The following is a 20,706-nucleotide window of genomic DNA, read 5'->3' as shown; positions in this document are numbered from 1 at the left end:
TATTTTAAAATAACACTCAGCAAGCAAAGTTCCGAACAGCGTATTAGCAGTGAAAAGCCTTGCCGCAAAGCTACCCAAAACAGTATGTACATACTGCATGAATGGGGGAAATAAGAAACCATTCTTACTTGCAGTCCCGAGATGCTGTTGTTTTCTCTCCAGGTGCTTAGACACTGCCCGTCCACTACCTGCTACATGTCCCTCACTGGTCCTTGTCCCACGCTGTTCTATCTTTCTGCTTCTGCTCTTGGCTTTTATGTGTCCCTGCCTGACTGGGCATGGGAGCAATCAATACCCAATCAGCCAGTGAGGTACTGCCCATTAGGAGGGGCTCTGACCAGTTTAATTTGACTTTTTGGAGGGCAGTCCCACCCTGCAACCTGGCTGGCCAGGGGAATTCCTAAATGGCCGGCCCAAACCTGTATGCTCAGGGAATGGTGGCCAAACACAAGGGGCCACAATTGCTGCCCATCTGAGAAAGGGGTAAGCCATTCTGCACATATTATTTATAGCCAAAGCCTATTTAGAAACAACACTCACCCAGTATCCATTCCCTGTTCATATTTATTTCACCAGGCTGTCTGCTCATGGTGCTTTTCTGGAGCCCAGTCTAACAAGACTGTCAGAGTCCAGGGACAGCTTCATTTAACTTGACAATTATACTGACAGTCCGTATGTACAAATGTCTCACTCCTGATGTTCCAGACAGGACCAGCTTCTCTGTGTTTCTTTCCCTTGGGGGGGGGGGTGGAACTTGAAATAACCGTTAAAATAGAAACAAGTGGTGCTAAATCCCTACCCCACATCCCTTAGCCGCTGACCTTAAAGTTTGAGTTCATTACTCACATCAAGTTTAAACTGCCATGGGTAGATCCTTTATTTATTATTTCCAAAATTATAAAGGCAACTGGCAAGCTTGCTTTACAAGTCATTCATTTCATTAGGCAGCAAAAACTCACATTACTTACATGAGCAACCAGCTCCAAAAGGTTGCTTTTTCCTTTATGTATGCTGATGTACATTTAAACTATTTTAAGAGTGCAATTCAATTTAATTTATCTGTTAAGTCATTTCATTTATCTGTTAAGTCCCACTGAATTCAGTGGGGCTCGCTTCTGAATAGGTGGGCATAGGGATGCTCTGAAAAAGATCAGAGTGCAAAGATTGTCTCCATTTAGCAAGACGATCTGCCATGAGCCAGCCATCTAGGATCCCAGTCAAACCAAAGATGTCAATTTTTGAGGCTATAGTGGCAGTGATTTTACAGCAGGTGTGTATGTAATAAAAACAGCCATGTCTTATTCTATAGGATGATTTTACACCACAAATTTACTTCACTGTATATGAGCAGCTACTGTGATGCCTTGGGAAGATAATAAATGACTGTCAATGCATTTTTTCCTATTCTGATTTAAAGGAGTGTGAATGGAGTTGTTTCTTATTACTAGTTTCAGCATTGGTGCTTCTATATTATCATAGAATAACTCAAGGTATGGGTTGGGAGGGTGGTTGGATTGTTGGGATTTGCTTTGGTTCAGCTATGACGTGGTTTATTTTGGTGGCTGCTTAGATGCCTATGGTAGGGGAAAGGGGTAAAAGGGTCTCAGTTCGGGCTGTATTCTGGTTCAATGGGGCTGTGGGTTAAACCACAGAGCCTAGGACTTGCCGATCAGAAGGTCGGCGGTTCGAATCCCCGCAACGGGTTGAGCTCCTGTCGCTCGGTCCCTGCTCCTGCCAACCTAGCAGTTCGAAAACACTAAGTGCAAGTAGATAAATAGGTACCGCTCCAGTGGGAAGGTAAACGGCGTTTCCGTGCACTGCTCTGGCTCGCCAGAAGTGGCTTAGTCATGCTGGCCACATGACCCGGAAGCTGTACGCCGGCTCCCTCGGCCAATAAAGCGAGATGAGCACCGCAACCCCAGAGTCGGTCACGACTGGACCTAATGGTCAAGGGTCCCTTTACCTTTTACCACCATTAATTCTCTTTAGGTTTAGAAATGGAATTTTAGTGGTGGGTTCATGTTACGCCTAAAGTTGAACTTAAATTCTTTTGTTGAATAGCCAGCTATCACCAAACTCAATTGGTTTTTTACCCCTCTTTATAGGCCTTCCCACCCTTTTGCTACAGGGACGGATGCACTCTGATTTAGCGCTGCCTAAAAAAAGCTGGCTTGATTTCGGGAGGTCAGGCTAAAGGTTCTCTTTGTCTGATAGTGTTTTGCTAGACCATGATGCAGGAGGTACAGCGGTTTATCTTTGCTATGTGTTGCTTAAAGTTTTTCATTATTCTTTCATCGCTCCCTTGCGGTACTTATAAGGCTGGGTGGTGGTGTTTAATCTCATTTACTTTACTAACCTAGGTAAATGGTTTGGTTTAATGTATAGTTAGGTGGTTTTGTAGGGGTTTAGCGGCTTATTTTGGGGCTCAAAAAAGTCGTGGTTGTGCGACATCCCCTAGTTGTAAGCTGGGTGCTTTAAATAAGCTACTTTTTGTTAGTCCAAGCACACCTTTTGGTACGCTTACCATGTTACAACTTACCTCCTCTGTTTTACTACTTTTAGTTTATAAAGGTTGAATTTGGTTGTTGAGGAGGGTGAGGGGTGGTGTGCGTGCATCCCAGAGCATTGTTAAAAGAGATACTCTTTATCTATTTTACTACTAAATTTGCCTTCATGCAGGGTTTCATAGTGCTTTTCGTGTTTTTTATAATTAAAAATGTAGCCAATCTCTTCCCTCACATTTGCTACATCTTGACCTGACGTATTAGCAGTGGGGCTATTGTGTCTACTATTGTGCCCTTATGGGGTAGACTGTCGATGGCAGTATAGAGGCTGATGTGGTGCTAGTGGGGGCTGGGTGGAACGGGGGGGGGGGTATTGATTATAGGACGCTCTCCTCTAGGTCGATATGGGACACCCTTTGAGTTTCAAGTTTTTCACTTGTAGTTCTCTGGTGGAAAGCATTGTATTATGGCTCATCAATGGAAACCCAGCGAGATGGGCGGGGTATAAATAAATAATATTAATTATTATTATTGTTGTTGTGAATGTAAGATTATGGAGGGTAGTGATTGGTGGATATTCATGAGTGTTTACAATAATGCATGAGATAGATCTAACATTCTTAAATCAAATAAATAGGTTGATAATACGTAATTAATAGTCGTATGGTATATAATATGATGTACAATAAACAGTTGTGTATTATGTAAAATTTATAGATACCAGTTATTAGAGAATGAGCTCTGTTGAGACAAATTGGTGGGCATTTTCCCATCTAGGGTGTGGAACAATAGGCCAAGGGGAGCTTTCTGTTCGTTAAGTTTTGGCTGATTCTGGAAGCTGGAAACACAGAAGGCTGTTTTGCTCTATGCTAGACCCAATGCTGTATAATGTCAGCATTGGATGGAAGAGCACACATCATTAATAGACTCTAACAGATCTTGCCTCCACATCAGGTTTCCAGGGAAGCCTCAGGGCATAGCTGGAAGGTACCCACAAATATCATTCAGACTGACACTGCAAACCTGTAATAACAGTAGCAGTGTGGAAGTACAGACTGTCTCCTCTAAAGAAGGAAGAAATGGCAGATTCCACGAAGGGCAAGCAATATGATTTGGGTACAAAGAGCAGTTCTGTGGCTCATGAGTGATGTGCCGGTGATGCCAAACACTCCAGTCTAGTCACTGCTTTTTCTCATCGAGTCAGAAAGCTGAGGAAAGTGCATCGAAACCATGATTCCATTAGAGCTGAGAGTCTGTTCCTGGAAAACTGAAATGTATGCAATTACCTTCCTTCCCTGCTGCAAAATTCTCCTAATGAGACCTGCATACACAGAGCGGAAGAAGAGCAGTCCCGCAAGCAATGTTTGTAAAGACAAATAAACAGACCTTTTCTCCCTTTCCATTTCAACACATCTGTCTCTGATCAAGGTCTATTTTTCATCTGTATGCCACGCCGACTCCCATTCCCCTGTCAAGTGTCAAGTACAAGTAAAATTGTGTTAATCCAGTGTCAGTGTGCTGGAATTATGGTTGCTGTACAGCTATCAGTATACTGAAATCTATACATACACTTCACAATGGAACATTTGGGATCTTTTCAGCTTAGCAAATGATAGCAAAGGGACTGATGAGCCAAGCTTTATATAAGATTATTAGCTAAGAAGGAGGAAGATTAAAAATAAGTAATTAATGTGCTTAATGCATTTGCAATATGAAAGTTGGAGCACTCTGAGAGGATGGGTGTGGAGTGGGTTAATTGACCTAATTGAGGAACAAGCATTCAAGAGAAGAAGGCAAAGTCAAGGGGGAAGGCCTGCCTCAAACTAAGACAGCAGGTGAAACTCAACATACCAGGGGGTGGAAAATAGTGTTAACACCGGCTAGCTCAGTCGGTAGAGCATGAGACTCTTAATCTCAGGGTTGTGGGTTCTAGCCCCATGTTGGTTATGAGATTTTTTAAGGGTCATGGGTGGCGCTGTGGTCTAAACCACTGAGCCTCTTGGGCTTGCTGATCAGAAGGTTGGCGGTTCAAATCCCGTTGCTCTGTCCCAGCTCCCGTTGCTCTGTCCCAGCTCCTGCCAACCTAGCAATTCGAAAGCATACCAGTGTGAGTAGATAAATAGGTACCGCTGCAGCTGGAAGGTAAATAGTGTTTCCATGCGCTCTGGTTTCCATTCAGTTGCACCAGAAGTGGTTGAGTCATGCTGGCCACACGACCCGGAAAGCTGTCTGTGGACAAACACCGGCTCCCTCGGCCTGAAAGCAAGATAAGCACTGCAACCCCATAGTCACCTTTGACTGGACTTAACTGTCCAGGGTTCCTTTACTTTTACCTTTACTGGTAGCAGAGCATGTGGGAAGCTGAAGTAGGAAGCCCAGAAAATTCAGGGAAGTGCCAGTTTCAAAGGACGGCTGCTTTTCAGTTTGCACTTTGTTTTAAAATTGTGCACTAGAATCACCTTTAAATGCACATAGCACAGTATTTCTTCCCCACCCTTAGTCACTGCCACCATAGCTAGTGTTCAGGGATGATGGTAGTTGTACTCCTGCAACATCTAGAGTGTCACAGGTCCCCCACCCCTGCTGTACCCTATAGTGAGCATCCATTTACCTCTGCATTTTCTATCACTAGCTAAATAAATACAATTCCAGGAGGCCAGTTAGCGTTACATTTTCTGTTGGCAGGAAATGAATACAGTGCACAAAGCGGAGGTAGAATTAGCATCTTTCATAGAAAGGGATGGCAGATATAAGAAGTGGATGGATGTTTAATTATGCAAATAGAGTTCTCAGATCTGATAATGCAGTGACATGAAACTGTCTTCACTGCATAGTCTAAAACATATGACGAGGAAGATTTTATCCCTAGGCTCTGTCTTTGGAAGGTTTTTTTTAATATATATATATATATAATTTCTAGAAGGGCTGGTCCCTTTAAAAGCACCAAGAAAAATACATCTGAGATTTTAATATGCCTTGCTGCTGCCAAGCCCCATTCATAATGACAACTGAAGTAGGCAGACAGTTCTGTCTCCTGTGCATTTATTAATTTGAAGAGGAAAAAAAATGTCAGTGGGAAAGTTTTATAACTAGCTCTAGGAGATTAAATTTTGTATAAAATATTGGGCCCAACTCGGCCTAACTTAAAACTCTTATCAGTCTGATTAATTTGAAAGAGCAAGATTTAATCTCAGTTGATTAAAAATAACATGGCTGTACCAATCCATTGTCATTTGACTCCAATTCAAATGTACCCCAAGAAATCCATACAAATAAAATACCTGGCGGAGGTAATTAAGCACGACACCATTAGCAGGTTAGAAAATGATGTCTTTACTAGAAAAGGGGTCTCAATATAACAGTATTGAATTGTTGGGGTCCACAATACCCCAACGTAAAGGACAAAAACATACACAAACAATATGTTATCATTATTCACCTTTAGGCGCCAGGCGAAAACATTACTTTGACTGATTAGCATCCTATATGCTTTTAAATGTATTTGTGGGAGAGGGGGTTATTGGTTTGGTTTATTTTTGTTCTTGTTTTTATTATGTATTTTGTGTTTATGTCTTGTATTTTTATGCTGTGAACCACCCTGATATCTTCAGATAAAGGGCAGAATACAAATTTAATAAATAAATAAAAATTAAAAATCTAACTGATCCCACTGGTTTTTAAACACACCAAAAATGTGTCATTAACATACATAAAATATAACCGTTTATATGTAGCTTATTTGTCTGATTATCACATCTGTGAGAATTTTCTGAGGCGTAAGAACATTCCTATAATAAAGTGGACCTTTACTGGATCTTGTTGAGGAAATATTCACCTGTAGACTTTGAACCCAAGTGCCACATGAATTGAACACTTCAATGGACCTCTTGTGTTTCTTGCAAAATTGCCCAGTGAGACTGAGGTGACTTTAAGAAAGACTTGGGGATTTTGGAGCCTGAACTCAATAAGCCTAACTGCTAGCATGTGACTGTGATTACACTATACCTATACAAGAGTAGGGAAGAACTTTAAATATTAAGGGTCATAGCATCAAACTTAGTCAGAGTGATTTGGGCACCAGTGGGGAGGATACGTCAGTCACCAACAGAAAAAGGTTTGTATTAATCCTATGTAATATAATTTGAATGCTAGTGTTGTTTGTATGAAGGAGAATAAAAAGAGGTTTGTATTAACTTTAATTAATTTAATCTGAACACTTTGACTACATGTTTATATAGTCTACCTGATTGGGTCACCAATAAGGCTAGGGGTTTATCAGTGAGGGAAACCGGTAATTGATGGGAGCTGTTATGTATAAATATATTTGCAGATGTATAACTGAAGAAGCAAATAATGGAAGAAAGATAAATATTGGAAATCCTTGTTATCTATCCGAGAAGCAAGTTTTGTAAAATAGTAAGCTCCTGTGAAAGTTTCCTCAATGGAGAACATGTTTTAGAAAATGAAAAGCTCCTGTAAAAATAACAAGATAAAATTTTGTTGGAGCAAATCTCATTTTAGTAATTTATAAGCTATGGCCTGCACAGGTTGTTTTCTCCCTCTCCCTCCCTCTCTCTCTTTTTGCAAATCAAGCAGACTAGGCACAATCACCATAATTCACAATTCCAGGAGTAGAACAGGCAAAACAGTTACATTAAGCACATTGTTGCTGTGATGTTTTGTAACTGCATCACTCGCACAGATGGCACTTCCCTCTCTTTTTTTGGTATCGGCAATGGCAAGCCATTCCAGTTCTGAGACTGCTCTCCTGTTGTCCCAGACAAGCTGGCCTCAGCCCAGCGTTTGTTTGATCAACTCTCTTCTAGGAAAATACATCTTTGGGGATGCTGTATAAGGTAATTAGGATTTATTTATTGCCCCAATGTGCATCACTTTTACACTTGGTTATTTTGAATCCCATTTGCCATTTGAACACTTGTTCACCTAACTTGGAGTGATCTTTTTAGAGCTCCTCACAATCCCTTTTTGCATTTACCAAACTCAGCAATTTGGTGTCATTGGTAGACATGACTACCTAACTCATTCCCAAACTCCAACTCATCTATGAATCAGTTAAAAAGCACAGGTCCCAGTATCAATCTTTGGGAATCCCCATTTCCTTCCCTTGGGAGAAGTCCATTCATTTCTCATTTCTGTTTCTTGCTCTTTAAACAGTTACTTATCCATAGGAGGATTTGTGCCTTTATTCCATGACTACCAAGGTTCTTCAGGAACCTTAAGGATTGCATCAAAAGCTTTTTGAAAGTCCAAGTGCATAATGTAAGTTGGATCCCTTGCTGATCCTCTCTAAGAACTCTAAAGGGTTACTGAGCCAGAGAACTGGCCTTTGCAAACATGCTAGTTCCCCTTCAGAAACACTTGTTCTTCTATATGCTTGGTTGTTTTATTGTTTACAATGCTTTGTACCGGTTTCAGTGGAACAGACATTAAGCTACCTGACCTGTAGTTTTCCAGATCCTTTTTTAAAAAATTGGTGTTACTATGATCTTCTTGCCATGATACAGGAGGCACCAACAGCAATTTGTTTCTCTTGCTAAAAATGTATGTTTACACAGGCTTTTCCAAATCACTGGGTGCCAGCTTTTAATTAACCTGCCTGCTGCGGAGGCTTTTCTAAAATGATGTTTCATAGTATTGTTGCTTTTGTTTTCTTTTTACTGTAGAGCACATTGAGATTTGGAATGAAAAGTGGCCCCGAAATATTTAAATGAAATGAAATCAATTTACAGCCTCTCGAGCCCTTCTGTGTGCCTCTCACAGTTCATCCAAACATCTCCACTTTTCTGCCCTCGCCATAATCTAACAATTTCACATCACGTCTGCTTTCTCCAGCATTTTTGGGAAGGCGCTCTGGCTGCTGCTCCTCACGGTTGGCTGGGCATCTTCCTCATGAATGAATGACATTAGTGGGGAAGGCTTCGCTTGCCACAAAGCTGCTCCACCTGGACGCCATACTGGTCGCCTGTTGTGTTTTCCTTTCCTCCTCCCATGTGTTGGAAAGAGGCAATCATCAGAATATAGATTTGTTGCTGTTGCCTACTCCTGGAATGTTGAAGGATTTTGTGAATCAGGCTTTGCTCTGAGGGTTGCTTTTTTATTAAGAAAATGGCTCATTTGAATATGCATTTTCTGCTCCAAATCTATTTTTCCTGCAAGATTAGAGCCAGAGGACTAGATCAAGCCCTGAATCAACTGTTTTCATTGAGAGGAGATACTTCATCAGATTATCAACCCAGCTACTAGCAATTTAGTATTACAATATGGGTTCAGGCAGAGAAGTCCTCTTTATGTTTTGCTATTTTAATGATGTGGACATTTTTGCTACCAGATATATGATGATTTAAACATATTTCTAGCTTTCAGAATGCTTTAATATCCCTGTGTTCACTCTGACATCCTTCTTTAGTGGGCTACCAGTTTAGGGACTGAGCATTCAAACTGGAGAGAACTGAGTCCCCAACTAAGCAGAGAAACCTCATGGGTCCAATTCTAATGCTCAGACTATTCAACCACACCAACACTTAATTACTAAATACATGTAATATTTAGCTACTGTAGGTAAGACAGCTTGGGCAGCTGCTGTTTGACAAATGCCAGGTCAAACCCCACTTGGGAACATGGAACTAGTTGTAAGGGACTTTGGATCATGGCTAGATTGGGAAAGTGCAAACTTGCCATTTTTTTTTTTACAAAACCCATTAAATGCCAGTCGCCAACAAATATTAAAACTGTATATCCTTTGCTGCCTTGGCAAGCAATCTTAATAGGTTCATTGGATGGGTCGTTAGATGAAGTGGCAATACTTTCAGGTCACAGAAAAGATTCCATGAAGGAAAGCAACTAATAGCAAATATGCTGAGATTCATAAAGTTGCCATTTCGTTTCAGTTTATAGCCTTTCAAAACCTTTACATAAATTACAAAACAGAGCTAAACTGATGAGGCATGCAGATTTCATATATATGAGACAACAAAAAGAAGAAAAGATCAGCCTGAAGTCTTTTCATTTTGTTCAAGATGCAAATACATAATTTCCACCACCATGAGTTGCATTTATTGTGAGCTATATGTTATTGTGGAACTTCGTTTTATAGTTAATTTCTTTTTAGTGGAAATTGTTGACTTGTTATTTTTACTCTAGTTAATTAAATTATTGTTTAAGCACACAAGAGCTTTTGCTAGGTATAATTGCCATTTACATTCATTTGCCACTGTGTGCATACTCAACAAGGACCCCTTCCCAACCAGAAGCTCTTTGGCAGGTTTAACTGCATAATACCCATATTTGCTACTCGTACACTTTGCTATGTACACTGAAAACACTTTAGATGCACGTGTTTCAAAGGGATGGCTTGTGTTTTCAGGGCTCATTCTGTTCTCTAGACAGTGGTCCAGAAGCTCAAAATGTGCTTTGTCTAGACTCCTTCACAAATGGGCAGACTCCCTAATAAAATTGGCACCATCAAGCAGTAAAGGCTTCCCAGTTAGGCAGTCTGTCATAAAATTATACACAAATATGCATATTTACACAGTATGTACAAAATCCAAGAGGGAGAACTAATTATGTGTGGGGTTTCTGTATGTCTTACTGCAGGAACTTTTCTTTTCCTTGCAAGTGAAGCTGAGAACTTTTGATCATGCCTTGATTAAAATTCATCAGGACTGCCAGGGACCAGACAATATTGCTCTGAGGGCCAGATGTGCCCTGCACACTGCCACTTGCCCATCCCTTCTCTAGCCTGTGGCCACAAAGCACCGATTTGTACCTGCTGATGTGCATAACTTCTCACATTGCTGAAGAAAACCCCGTGTGAAACGTTACGCAAGAAATATGCTCCACCTAATCAATTCTATTAATATCATTCCAACACATGCAAATTATTTTTGACATATACATGAGGTGCTCTAGGGAGTGCACCAAAATTGCTTCCATTAACTGGATGAGCTGACAAGAACAAAACGACACTGCTTAAAGCAACATCTGGCAGCCCGCTACTATTTCAGACAAGAATTTTCCCGAGGCCCAGTCCCTCAAATGGGCAACTATTTATCATTTTCATTTGAATATTGGAACAGCAAAGCATCAATATGTCAGTGCAATGCTTGGGCATGTCACTTGAAGAGACTACTAGTTCTTGCCAACAACTTCTTTTTCAAGGCAATTTTGAAATACTCTACAACAGTGTAGCCAAACTTCTGAGTACTTTGCTGCAATCTTCTCTTACTGCCCTGATCATTGCCTCCACCTCCACAAGAATGGAGAATGTCTATCTCAAAAAATCAGTGATGCCCCAATGTCTCCATGTCTACTTTTCTTTTAACCTTCTTTCACCAAATCCTGGAATCAAGTAGATCCACCTTCCTACATAAAAGCCAAGGATGGGGAACCAGCATCCTGTGGGCTGCCCCAAGAAGTCTTCCCAATTGGCTTTGTAGCCTCTCAGCCTCTTCTTTGCCCACTGCTTCTTATCATTCTTAGAATGATCTCTCTCTTTCTACATAGCCAAATTATAGAATCATAGAATTGTAGAGTTGGAGGGTACCCCAAGGGTCATCTAGTCCAACCCCCTGCAAGGCAGGAATCTCAGCTAGAGCATCCATGACAGATGATCATCCAACTTCTTCTTTAAAACCTTCAAGGAAGGAGAGTCCACAGCCTCCCAAAGAAGACTGATCCACGGTTGAACAGTTCTTCCTGTCAGAAAGTCCTTCCTGATGTTTAGTCGCAATCTCCTTTATTGTAATTTGAAGGCATTGGTTTGAGTTCTAACCTCCAGAGCAGGAGAAAGCAAGCTTCTTTCATGTGACAGCCCTTCAGATATTTAAAGATGGCTATCATATCTCATCACTCTCCTCTTTTCCAGGCTAAACAGCTCCTTCAACCGTTCCTCATAAAGCTTGGTTCCCTTGATCATCTTGGTTGCCCTCCTCTGCACATGTTCCAGCTTGTCAACATCCTTCTTAAATTGTGTTGCCCATAACTGAATACAGTATTCCAGGTGTGGTCTGACCAAGGCAGAATAGAGTGGTGCTACTACTTCCCTTGATCGGGACACGGTGCTTCTGTTGATGCAGTCTAGAATAGAATTAGCTTTTTTTGCTGCTGCTGCTGCTGCATCACACTGTTGACTCATGTTAAGCTTGTGGTCCACTAAGACCCCAAATTGCTTGGCTCCTGCACTCTGCAGTGAGAAAGGGACTCTTAACTCTCGCCAGCCACCACACAACACAGAAACTCTCTCGCTCACACACACATCCCTTTACCTCCCTCTCTTTCCTCCCTCTCAACCTTGCTGTGTGTGTGTACTTGTGCATGTGTGTGTACATTAAGAGTGTGTGATTGTGGCCACTTATGGGGCTTCTGCTGCTCCCACCCAGTTTTCCACAGAGGTAACGTGGTCCATTGTCAGAAAAAGATTCCCTGTCTCTGATTTAAGGGAGCTAGAAGAGGTAAAAGTAACCAAAAGACAGATTAAAGGAAAAGGCTTCATAGGAAAAATCTGATTCCAGAACTGGCAATATAGGTTGCTCCGTGATTTGACTGTCACACAGCGAAGCTTGGAGGGCATAGTCTACTCCGACCACTTAGCTATTGCCAGTCCACTTGAATTGCTGATTTCCTTTCATATTGCTCCTTTATCAGAGAGTCCAGGAGTCAGCATTTGACTGTTCTGTATTACTACCTAGAGTTTGCCTTCCTATGGTCATCTCTTTGAGTTGTTTGCTTGTACATTTGTTGCTCGTTTTCACTTTAGCCTCTTAATGGGATTATATTTCCCCTGCACTTTAACTCAGTTCTTCTCTTTCATCTTTCAGAATACCTCACCTTTTCTTGTAGATTGTCGGATAGCCAGCACCAAACAATGATTCCTAAGGTAACCATGCACTCTTCAGCTCTCTCATTCGTTCTCTCTCTAAAACTATTTCTAGTTTGCAGTCTCCTCTCTGACTAGAAAGGAGAGGATAAGGATGAAGAATCTTCTCCAACCATGTCCACACCTAGGCATTTGACCTATAATTCTCCTACCAGAAGGTGTTCCTGGAAACTATATAGTTTCAAGTAGTCCTTCTGGCTCCATTAATCCATTCCTGTGCTAACCCCACAAACTTACAATACATTACATATTTTTGCATAGCTGTATGTCCCTTCTCCATATTTCTCCTTGCTCTTTCCTGATGCTTTGCCCTTAGCATTTATTTATTTAGATTCATTTCCTGCCTATCATCAGTTTTATGACCCCAGAGTTAATAATAGCTTGATTGCAAGCCTTCAAGCTGGAATGAAGTTTCAGTTATGATTGTGATATCTGTGGTTACGGTATCAGTTTAAGCGTTATAGAAACAAGCAAACAAATAAAGGACTAAAAAATAGTCCAGTAGCACCTTAGAGACCAGCTAAGTTTGTTATAGGTGTAAGCTTTCTCGTGCATGCACACTTCTTCAGATACACTGAAAGAGAAGTCGCCAGACCCTTATATATAGTGGGAGGGTGGGGTGGGTCTATATCTAAGGGTCTGGCGACTTCTCTTTCAGTGTATCTGAAGAAGTGTGCATGCACGTGAAAGCTTACACCTATAACAAACTTAGCTGGTCTCTAACGTGCTACTGGACTATTTTTTAATTTTTAATTTTGACTGCGTCAGACCAACACGGCTACCTACCTGAAAATAAAGGACTACTTGCTAGATTATAGGCTGTATTCTTGCCAAGATGGTTTTAGAAGAATGAGCCACTATCAAATCCACTATCAAATCCAGGCCCCTGTCAGTTTAGGAGGAAGAAAGTAAGAGAATTAGAAAAGCAAACAGAAGGAAGAACTCTGTGACTCAGAGGAAAGCCACAGATTGAAGAAACAGCAATTTCTCAGCAAAGAGAGAGAACAGGAGGGACACAGCAGAGCTTAATAAAAACAACAACAACCCCAAAACAGTTTGTTCTCTTGCAGAAGGAACTACAAACTAATAGAATATTAGGGTTTAGCGAAAGCAATAGGATTGGCAGAAAGAGCAGACTGGTTGAAGAAGAATAACTGACTGTAAGGAGCTGTGAGTTAGGCAGAAAGTAGTTAAGGAAGTAGTTATTTAAAAAATGTAAATTGGCAAGGTGCCCAAAAAACCCACCCAACAACCCCGAAAACACACATGATGATGTGCTATCATCAACAGACGCTCATCCAATATAACAGATCACTGTTCTCACTTTGCAGCCTTTTATGTATGTCATCTTGTCTAAGAAATTAAAGTTTTGCTTAGGAGTATATACTTTCCTTTTTGCTGTAAAGGTCAGTGAGCATCAAACTTCATCTGACATCTAATTATGCCAGTAAAAGTGTGTGAACAAAGAAATGCCAACTTACTTAAATAGCATATAACAAGCACTTGTCCCCAGTGTTAATGAACCGGATAACAAAGGCAAAACTATGCAAACACTATAATTTACAGACAAGATGATACAGATTTACTTCAATTTACGTTTCCTTGCAATGCACTTGATTTTGAAAGGCCATTCCATTTTTTAAAAAGGCCATATTTGCTCACAACTTCCCCGAAAGCTTCCCTGGAACTTGAAACCTTCCAATCAACATATTTTAAAACAGAAGGAATGTTAATTTGGGCTTTTCTTATGCTCTTGTCCCTAAGGGACGCGGGTGGCGCTGTGGGTTAAACCACAGAGCCTAGGACTTGCCAATCAGAAGGTTGGCAGTTCGAATCCCCGCGACGGGGTGAGCTCCCATTGCTCGGTCCCTGCTCCTGCCAACCTAGCAGTTTGAAAGCACGTCAAAATGCAAGTAGATAAATAGGTACCGCTCCGGCGGGAAGGTAAACGGCGTTACCATGCGCTGCTTTGATTCGCCAGAAGCGGCTTAGTCATGCTGGCCACATGACCTGGAAGCTGTACGCCGGCTCCCTCGGCCAATAAAGCGAGATGAGCGCAGCAACCCCAGAGTCGGCCACGACTGGACCTAATGGTCACGGGTCCCTTTACCTATGCTCTTGTCCCACAGTACCGCTATTAGTAGTGAATTGCTTGTGAAACTGCTCCACTAAAGAGGCCCACCAGGTCTGGTCTTTGATAAGTTTTAGGAAACTGGCAAAGGCATTTCTGTTGCATCTGGCTGTCAAACAAATTGCTTTTAATTGTCTCCATGGTTGACTATTCTGTTATCTTTATGCAGCTTTCTTTTTAGCTATCATTTTCCCTACTTGATTGATGTTATTTTAAGTTGATTCTAAACAGCATATAGGCAGCCAGTGCAAGCTTTTGAGCACAGTAGTGGTGCGTTGATGGTACCCTGTACCCATCAACACTCTAGCCACAATATTTTGCAGGGGCAGTGACATTTGGGACAAGATTCGCCTTCTCACCTTCTCTCTGAATGTACAGATTCTAATTTCTGAAGGGCCTTTAGTTACATGATTTTAAAAGAAATTAAACAATTTAAACTATGCATACCAGTGCAGGACTGAAAGAATGAGTTCCTCCGTTACCTGTCATGTGGAGAGGTAGATGAAACAGGTGCCCTCAGCTTTCTAAGGCAACTTGAGCAGCAGATGTTATTTAGAAGTAGCAAACTGGTAAGAAATATGCAAATAATCAGTGAGCAGTTTTTGGAGGTGAGGCCAGAGAAGCACTTTCTGCTAAGTACCTTGCCATTATACCCTCAAGAACAGCTGGGAATTTGAGAGTCTCCAGCTTCCAAGCCCACTGGTACTCCACCCTGCAACTGATAGCTGAATTTCAACTTCTTTCTTTTGAAAAACCTTCTGAATTATTTGGCAGATACAAAAGGCTATGCATTACAATTACTCAAGGAACTCAAGAAACTGGGGCACTGTGTACAATTAATTTCACCCTAGCTCCCAACTTCAACCTGTCCCAGATAATTAACAAAATGCTAAATAAAAATGTATTAACATTATATATAGTGTTAGAATGCTCACCTGTGATCAGCATGGACAGTAAGAGATTTGCTGCAGTATCCAGTGAATTTAGTATGGATTACTTTACTTTTGTGGAATCAAGCCTGACGAGAGTTGTGAAATGGAGCTTAATCATGGAGATTATCTTTTAAAAATCTGAAGGTATTTTCTTTCTTAATATGCAAAAAGAAAAAAGAAAAAAAAGAAGATTCATCTAAATTATAAAAATACAGAGATTTTATAAAAATTGTGGTCAAAAACAATATAGGGGGGGAAAGTAGGTCAAGAAGTACAGAAATTGTAATGCTACACATATAAAAAAATCAATGACTGTATTTCATAAAGACTATACTTTCAGAGGTAATTTCTATAGAGTCAAACTGATGGTAGCTTTCGTAGCATTGGTCTCATTGGCTTTCCTCAACATTTTGCTAATAGAAAAGTCTACTGACTTTGCTTTCTGCAATCCACATTTTCTAAAAGTGTTCCGAAAATGCCGAATGCCATCTGACAAGTCAGGCATGAGATGAGCATTTTCTAAGACCTTTTCTCCTGAAGCCAGGAACATCTTGTCGTCCTTAATGCTCTTTTGCCCCTGGCAGCCAGCAACTGAGAAATCATCCCTGCTGTTATGAGACACTTAGTTGCCATTTGAGCCATGAGGCTGAATGACTGCTGCTGCCCTTCTGAAGGCGTCTTTGTTAAAGAGGATGGCATGGTCTCATTCTCCATAATCAGGTAGTTTGCCACAGGGGACCAAATGCAGCTCTCCGGGCCTTTCTAGCTGACCCACACAACTCTCCCTGGATGCTTTGCACCATCCATGAGAGTTTTTGCCTGGCTGGAATGTGTCCTTGAACTGTGAAAATGCCTCTTGCTTGCCTGGATTGAGGAGAGAGAGGTGGGCCTATGGGATTTTTGACTTTCATATGACTGGGATGTAACCTACTGTACAAAGGAAAGAATCATATCTGTTGCTACACCCCAGGTCTCTGGCCCTGCCCACCTCTGGTATGAGGGAATATGACCATTGGATTAAGAAAGGTCCCCTATCCCTAGTTTACTGGCTTTGTGAAAAGTCCTGCCAACAAAATGTTATGGATTTTTTAAATTTTTTTTGCATGCCGTTAGAACCTGCCTTTAAGGGCATCTCCCACTGTGTTCCAGTCACACACCAGAAACATCTGAAAATGAGTGGGGGTATATTTCAGGCATTATCTAAAAAATAATAAAGGTAAAGGTAAAGGGACCCCTGACCATTAGGTCCAGTCGTGACCGACTCTGGGGTTGTGGGGCACTCATCTCGCTTTATTGGCCAAGGGAGCCGGCGTACAGCTTCTGGGTCATGTGGCCAGCAGGACTAAGCCGCTTCTGGCGAACCAGAGCAGCACACAGAAACGCCGTTTACCTTTCCTCTGGAGCGGTACCTATTTATCTACTTGCACTTTGACGTGCTTTTGAACTGCTAGGTTGGCAGGAGCAGGGACTGAGCAACAGGAGCTCACCCCTGTCGCGGGGGTTCGAACCGCCGACCTTCTGATCGGCAAGTCCTAGACTCTGTGGTTTAACCCACAGCACCACCCACGTCCCTAAAAAATAATACTTTACATTAATTAGTAACTAGAATTCAAGTCAACTAATAATAATAATAATAATAATAATAATAATAATAATAATACCCCCAATCTGACTGATTTGCCCCAGCCACTCTGGGTAGCTTCCAACATATATAAAAACATAACAAAATGTTACACATTAAGAAGCTTACCTATGCAGGGCAGCTTTCAGATGTCTTCTAAAGGTTATATAGTTTCTCATCTCCTTGACATCTGATGGGAGGGTGCCACTAAAAAAGAAGGCCCTCTGCCTTATCATTTTACATTACCATGATCACTTGAGGGTTTTCCCCCTATCCAAAGACCCTTGATATATTGATTTGAAGAAGAACCTGGTGAATATGTGGGACTATGCTCACAGTTCAGCAGGCAAGAAAATAATGCTCCAGATCGCGATCAGAGACATGGCCAGGCTGCAATGCCACCTGACCATTGGAAGGTAGGCGGACTTCCCCAACTGCCTACCCTCTCTGCCCTTCCTTTCAGATGGAACAACACTGTCTGGTTTAAACAATGCCTTTACATCGTATCAGTGGGGCGGTGGGGACGGGGGGCAGTGTCACTGTTTTTTCAAGTGCAGGCAAAGCTGCAGGTACTTCTGTCTCTTACACTGTTTCCCTTCACAACCACCTCCCGTTTTCTGTTCCATCCTTTACTCATTGCATGCAGCCCTGTTTCCATTCCATAGCAGTTCCCCCTCCACACACAAAAACAACATTGTTCATCTTGCTGCTGCAGCAAAACTATGTAACTTCCATAATTGTCATTTTGTTATTCCGCCTGGTTTATTTTATTGCAAAGAAAACACAATGCAAATTTGGGTGGGTGAGCAAGTGTGGGAGAACCTAATCAACTACATACCATTTGTTGATTTGAAAGCAACAGTAGCAGCAAATGTCAATAATATTCACTGGATTGATTACTGTTCTGGACATGTGACATGCAAGCGATCACTGGGAATTTCCGCTTCCGTTTTCATCAGGATTCTCTGATTTCCCTATTCAGTCAGTAAATCTGACTGTGCACACTTAAATCTTCTTCAATGATCTTGCGGATTCCCTTGTACTCTTCTGCAAAACTCTTAGGATTCCCTCACTTTCAATCACTGAGGGATTGATTGTTAACTCTTCAAAATTTCTTGTTTCATAAGCAACCTAATTCCAAATCTTCTACCTCAAAACACCTACTCTTCCTTCACCGCTGGCAGCTCTGCCACATCCCTCATTGTCAAAATTAAGACTTTAAGCTCCAGTACCTATAAAGCAAAGGGACGCAGGTGGCGCTGTGGGTTAAAGCCTCAGCGCCTAGGGCTTGCCGATCGAAAGGTCGGCAGTTCGAATCCCTGCGGCGGGGTGCGCTCCCACTGCTCGGTCCCAGCGCCTGCCAACTAGCAGTTCGAAAGCACCTCCGGGTGCAAGTAGATAAATAGGGACCGCTTACCAGCGGGAAGGTAAACGGCGTTTCCGTGTGTGGCTCTGGCTCTGGCCAGAGCAGCGATGTCACGCTGGCCACGTGACCCGGAAGTGTCTCCGGACAGCGCTGGCCCCTGGCCTCTTAAGTGAGATGGGCGCACAACTCCAGAGTCTGTCAAGACTGGCCCGTATGGGCAGGGGTACCTTTACCTTTACCTTTACCTATAAAGCAAAGCACCATGTGCTTTGCTGCATAACCCAGACTGTGTGCATGCAATGAATAAGCTGGGACATAGAAAGAGTGTAGAACATGGTATTGGCTGCAAAATCCAACTTCCTGAGAACCTTAGCTTTCATTTGAATGAAGCAAGTTTTACCCTCATTGGTAAACAAATACATGTTTGAAATTGAGTGGGCAATGCCTGCTGAAATCTTAGAAGCCAGATAAGATGAGACTGCAAGGTAAGATAGCCAGTGATCCATAATAGAGGCACAGTGATCTACATAGCTTTATGCCCTTTCCCATAACTAACAAAATAAGAACTGTGCACAGGATAAGCTGCAGGGGAATGTAGGGGAAACTACACAAAATTATCTGATTTGTATCATATATAAAGGTCACATAATTCAACTTTCCCAGCACAGAGTTTGAATGGTCATCTAACACCCACACTATTTTTAATACATAAAGCTCTATTGGCAAGGCAGCTACAGCAATGGCTCACCTCTCCAAAAGGGTACGGAGAAGTGAGCCATGCTGGCTTGGACATGTCCAGAGAATGGAAGATGGCAGGATTCCCAGGGATATGCTCTATGGACGGCTGACGTCAGGCACCAGGCCCATTGGCAGACCAGCTCTGAGTTACAAAGATGTCTGCAGATGTGACTTGAAGGCTGGCAATGTAATCCTACCATGTGAGAATCCCTTGCAGATGACCACAGTGCCCAGAGACTGCAGGCAGTCAGGTTGTGCATCCATAGCAGCGACCAGAGGAGGAATGACCACTGAGAGGAGCATAGAGAGAAGAAAAGCCACAGCAGCACAGCCAGACGCTTTCATCTGCCCCAGCTGCAACAAAACATGTCTCTCTTGTATCAGTCTCTACAGCCACAGCAGGTGCTGCAACCTTCCAGCAGTTTGACTTCACCCCCAAAAGGACACTCCTCCATTGCCTTCCAAGACAGACAGATGTCAACAGCAAAGCTCTGATCACATCTTGCAGTGCTCACACATCAAATTTCAAAGGGAGAAAAGACTGCAAACCCTTATGCAAGGAGGGCTTTTAACTCACCTTTAGGAATCAACCATGTTTTTTATTTCATTGATCCACTGAATTTGGTAGTAAGGATTCATAAGCAAGACCTCAAAGGATGAACATACATTCCAGAGAACTTCAAATGCATAGCAACAACAAACAGTTTCAAAACCCGCTGATGAGCCAGATTGGAATCCAGCCTACCTGCAGCCTCTTTAAATGCCTCTGAAAAATGGCAAACAAATGCAATTAGTGTTCAATAAGTATTTAATGCTAAGCAATGCATTTAAGTACTTTTATATGGCATTTTAATTGGAAAACACTCTTCCAATTACATTTATTGCACATTTCTGAACCTACCTGAATAAAATATTAAACATAGCACCTTGAATGCTGCTGTTCTACCACAATGCCAAAAAACTGAGAGTCAGAAAGTTTGCAATAAGCCACCAGAAAAATGGAACCATCTGAGGAATATCAGCCCGTACGTTTCTGCTATGTTCTGGAACTGCATCATATGCTGGGTGGCCGGTAGATTTTAATGGAGTTCCCTTTCCTTTTGCAGTTAGCTCCAACTCATGCTATCCACCCCAAAACAGGGCATAATATTCTAAGAGCACCATCAGGGCTGTAAAGGAACTGTAGGCAGTTTAACCAAATGCACTGTGCACCATGACCCAGTATCCTCCTTGCCTGGATCATTAGGTGACAGCCAGAAGGCAAGTCCATGCTACTGTCTGATATAAATCCCCTAGTTCATCCACGTTCCCCCAGTCCATACCCATATGACAGACCCAAACCTGTGTTTATACCACAGGAACCGAAGTTTCCTCACCACTTCGAAATGACAAGGTGTTTTTTTCTTTGCTCATACCAATAGTGGAGCCATGATACAGGCAAAGCTAGATGTACTGTCATGTTAAAACTAATGCACCAGCCCAACTGGAGCCCCTGCTGTGGTTCGATTGCACGGCATTT

The 20,706-nt window shown here is 42.0% G+C and overlaps 2 long non-coding RNA genes across 3 annotated transcripts in view; both read right to left on the bottom strand.

Moving 5' to 3' along the window:
* Positions 1–3,197: 3,197 nt before the first annotated feature.
* On the bottom strand, positions 3,198–4,554 carry LOC307215985. The gene is made up of 2 exons (XR_013838843.1): positions 3,891–4,554; positions 3,198–3,763 (listed from the first exon to the last, which is right to left on the bottom strand). It is a non-coding gene; the product is annotated as an uncharacterized lncRNA (long non-coding RNA).
* A 2,803-nt stretch (positions 4,555–7,357) lies between these two features.
* LOC307215970 overlaps positions 7,358–20,706 on the bottom strand; it is a 29,652-nt gene continuing 16,303 nt past the window's right edge. For both annotated transcript variants that reach the window (XR_013838823.1, XR_013838824.1), the window contains 4 exons: positions 19,765–19,953; positions 15,466–15,617; positions 15,013–15,096; positions 7,358–11,706 (listed from right to left, as the gene is read on the bottom strand). This is a non-coding gene — a long non-coding RNA (uncharacterized lncRNA). The remainder of the gene's footprint in view (positions 11,707–15,012; positions 15,097–15,465; positions 15,618–19,764; positions 19,954–20,706) is intronic.

This window comes from Podarcis cretensis (assembly GCF_951804945.1).
Source record: "Podarcis cretensis genome assembly, chromosome: 5".
NCBI lineage: Eukaryota > Metazoa > Chordata > Lepidosauria > Squamata > Lacertidae > Podarcis > Podarcis cretensis.
The sequence above is the reverse complement of the archived record's forward strand: the minus strand, read 5'-3'. Positions and strand labels throughout refer to the sequence as shown.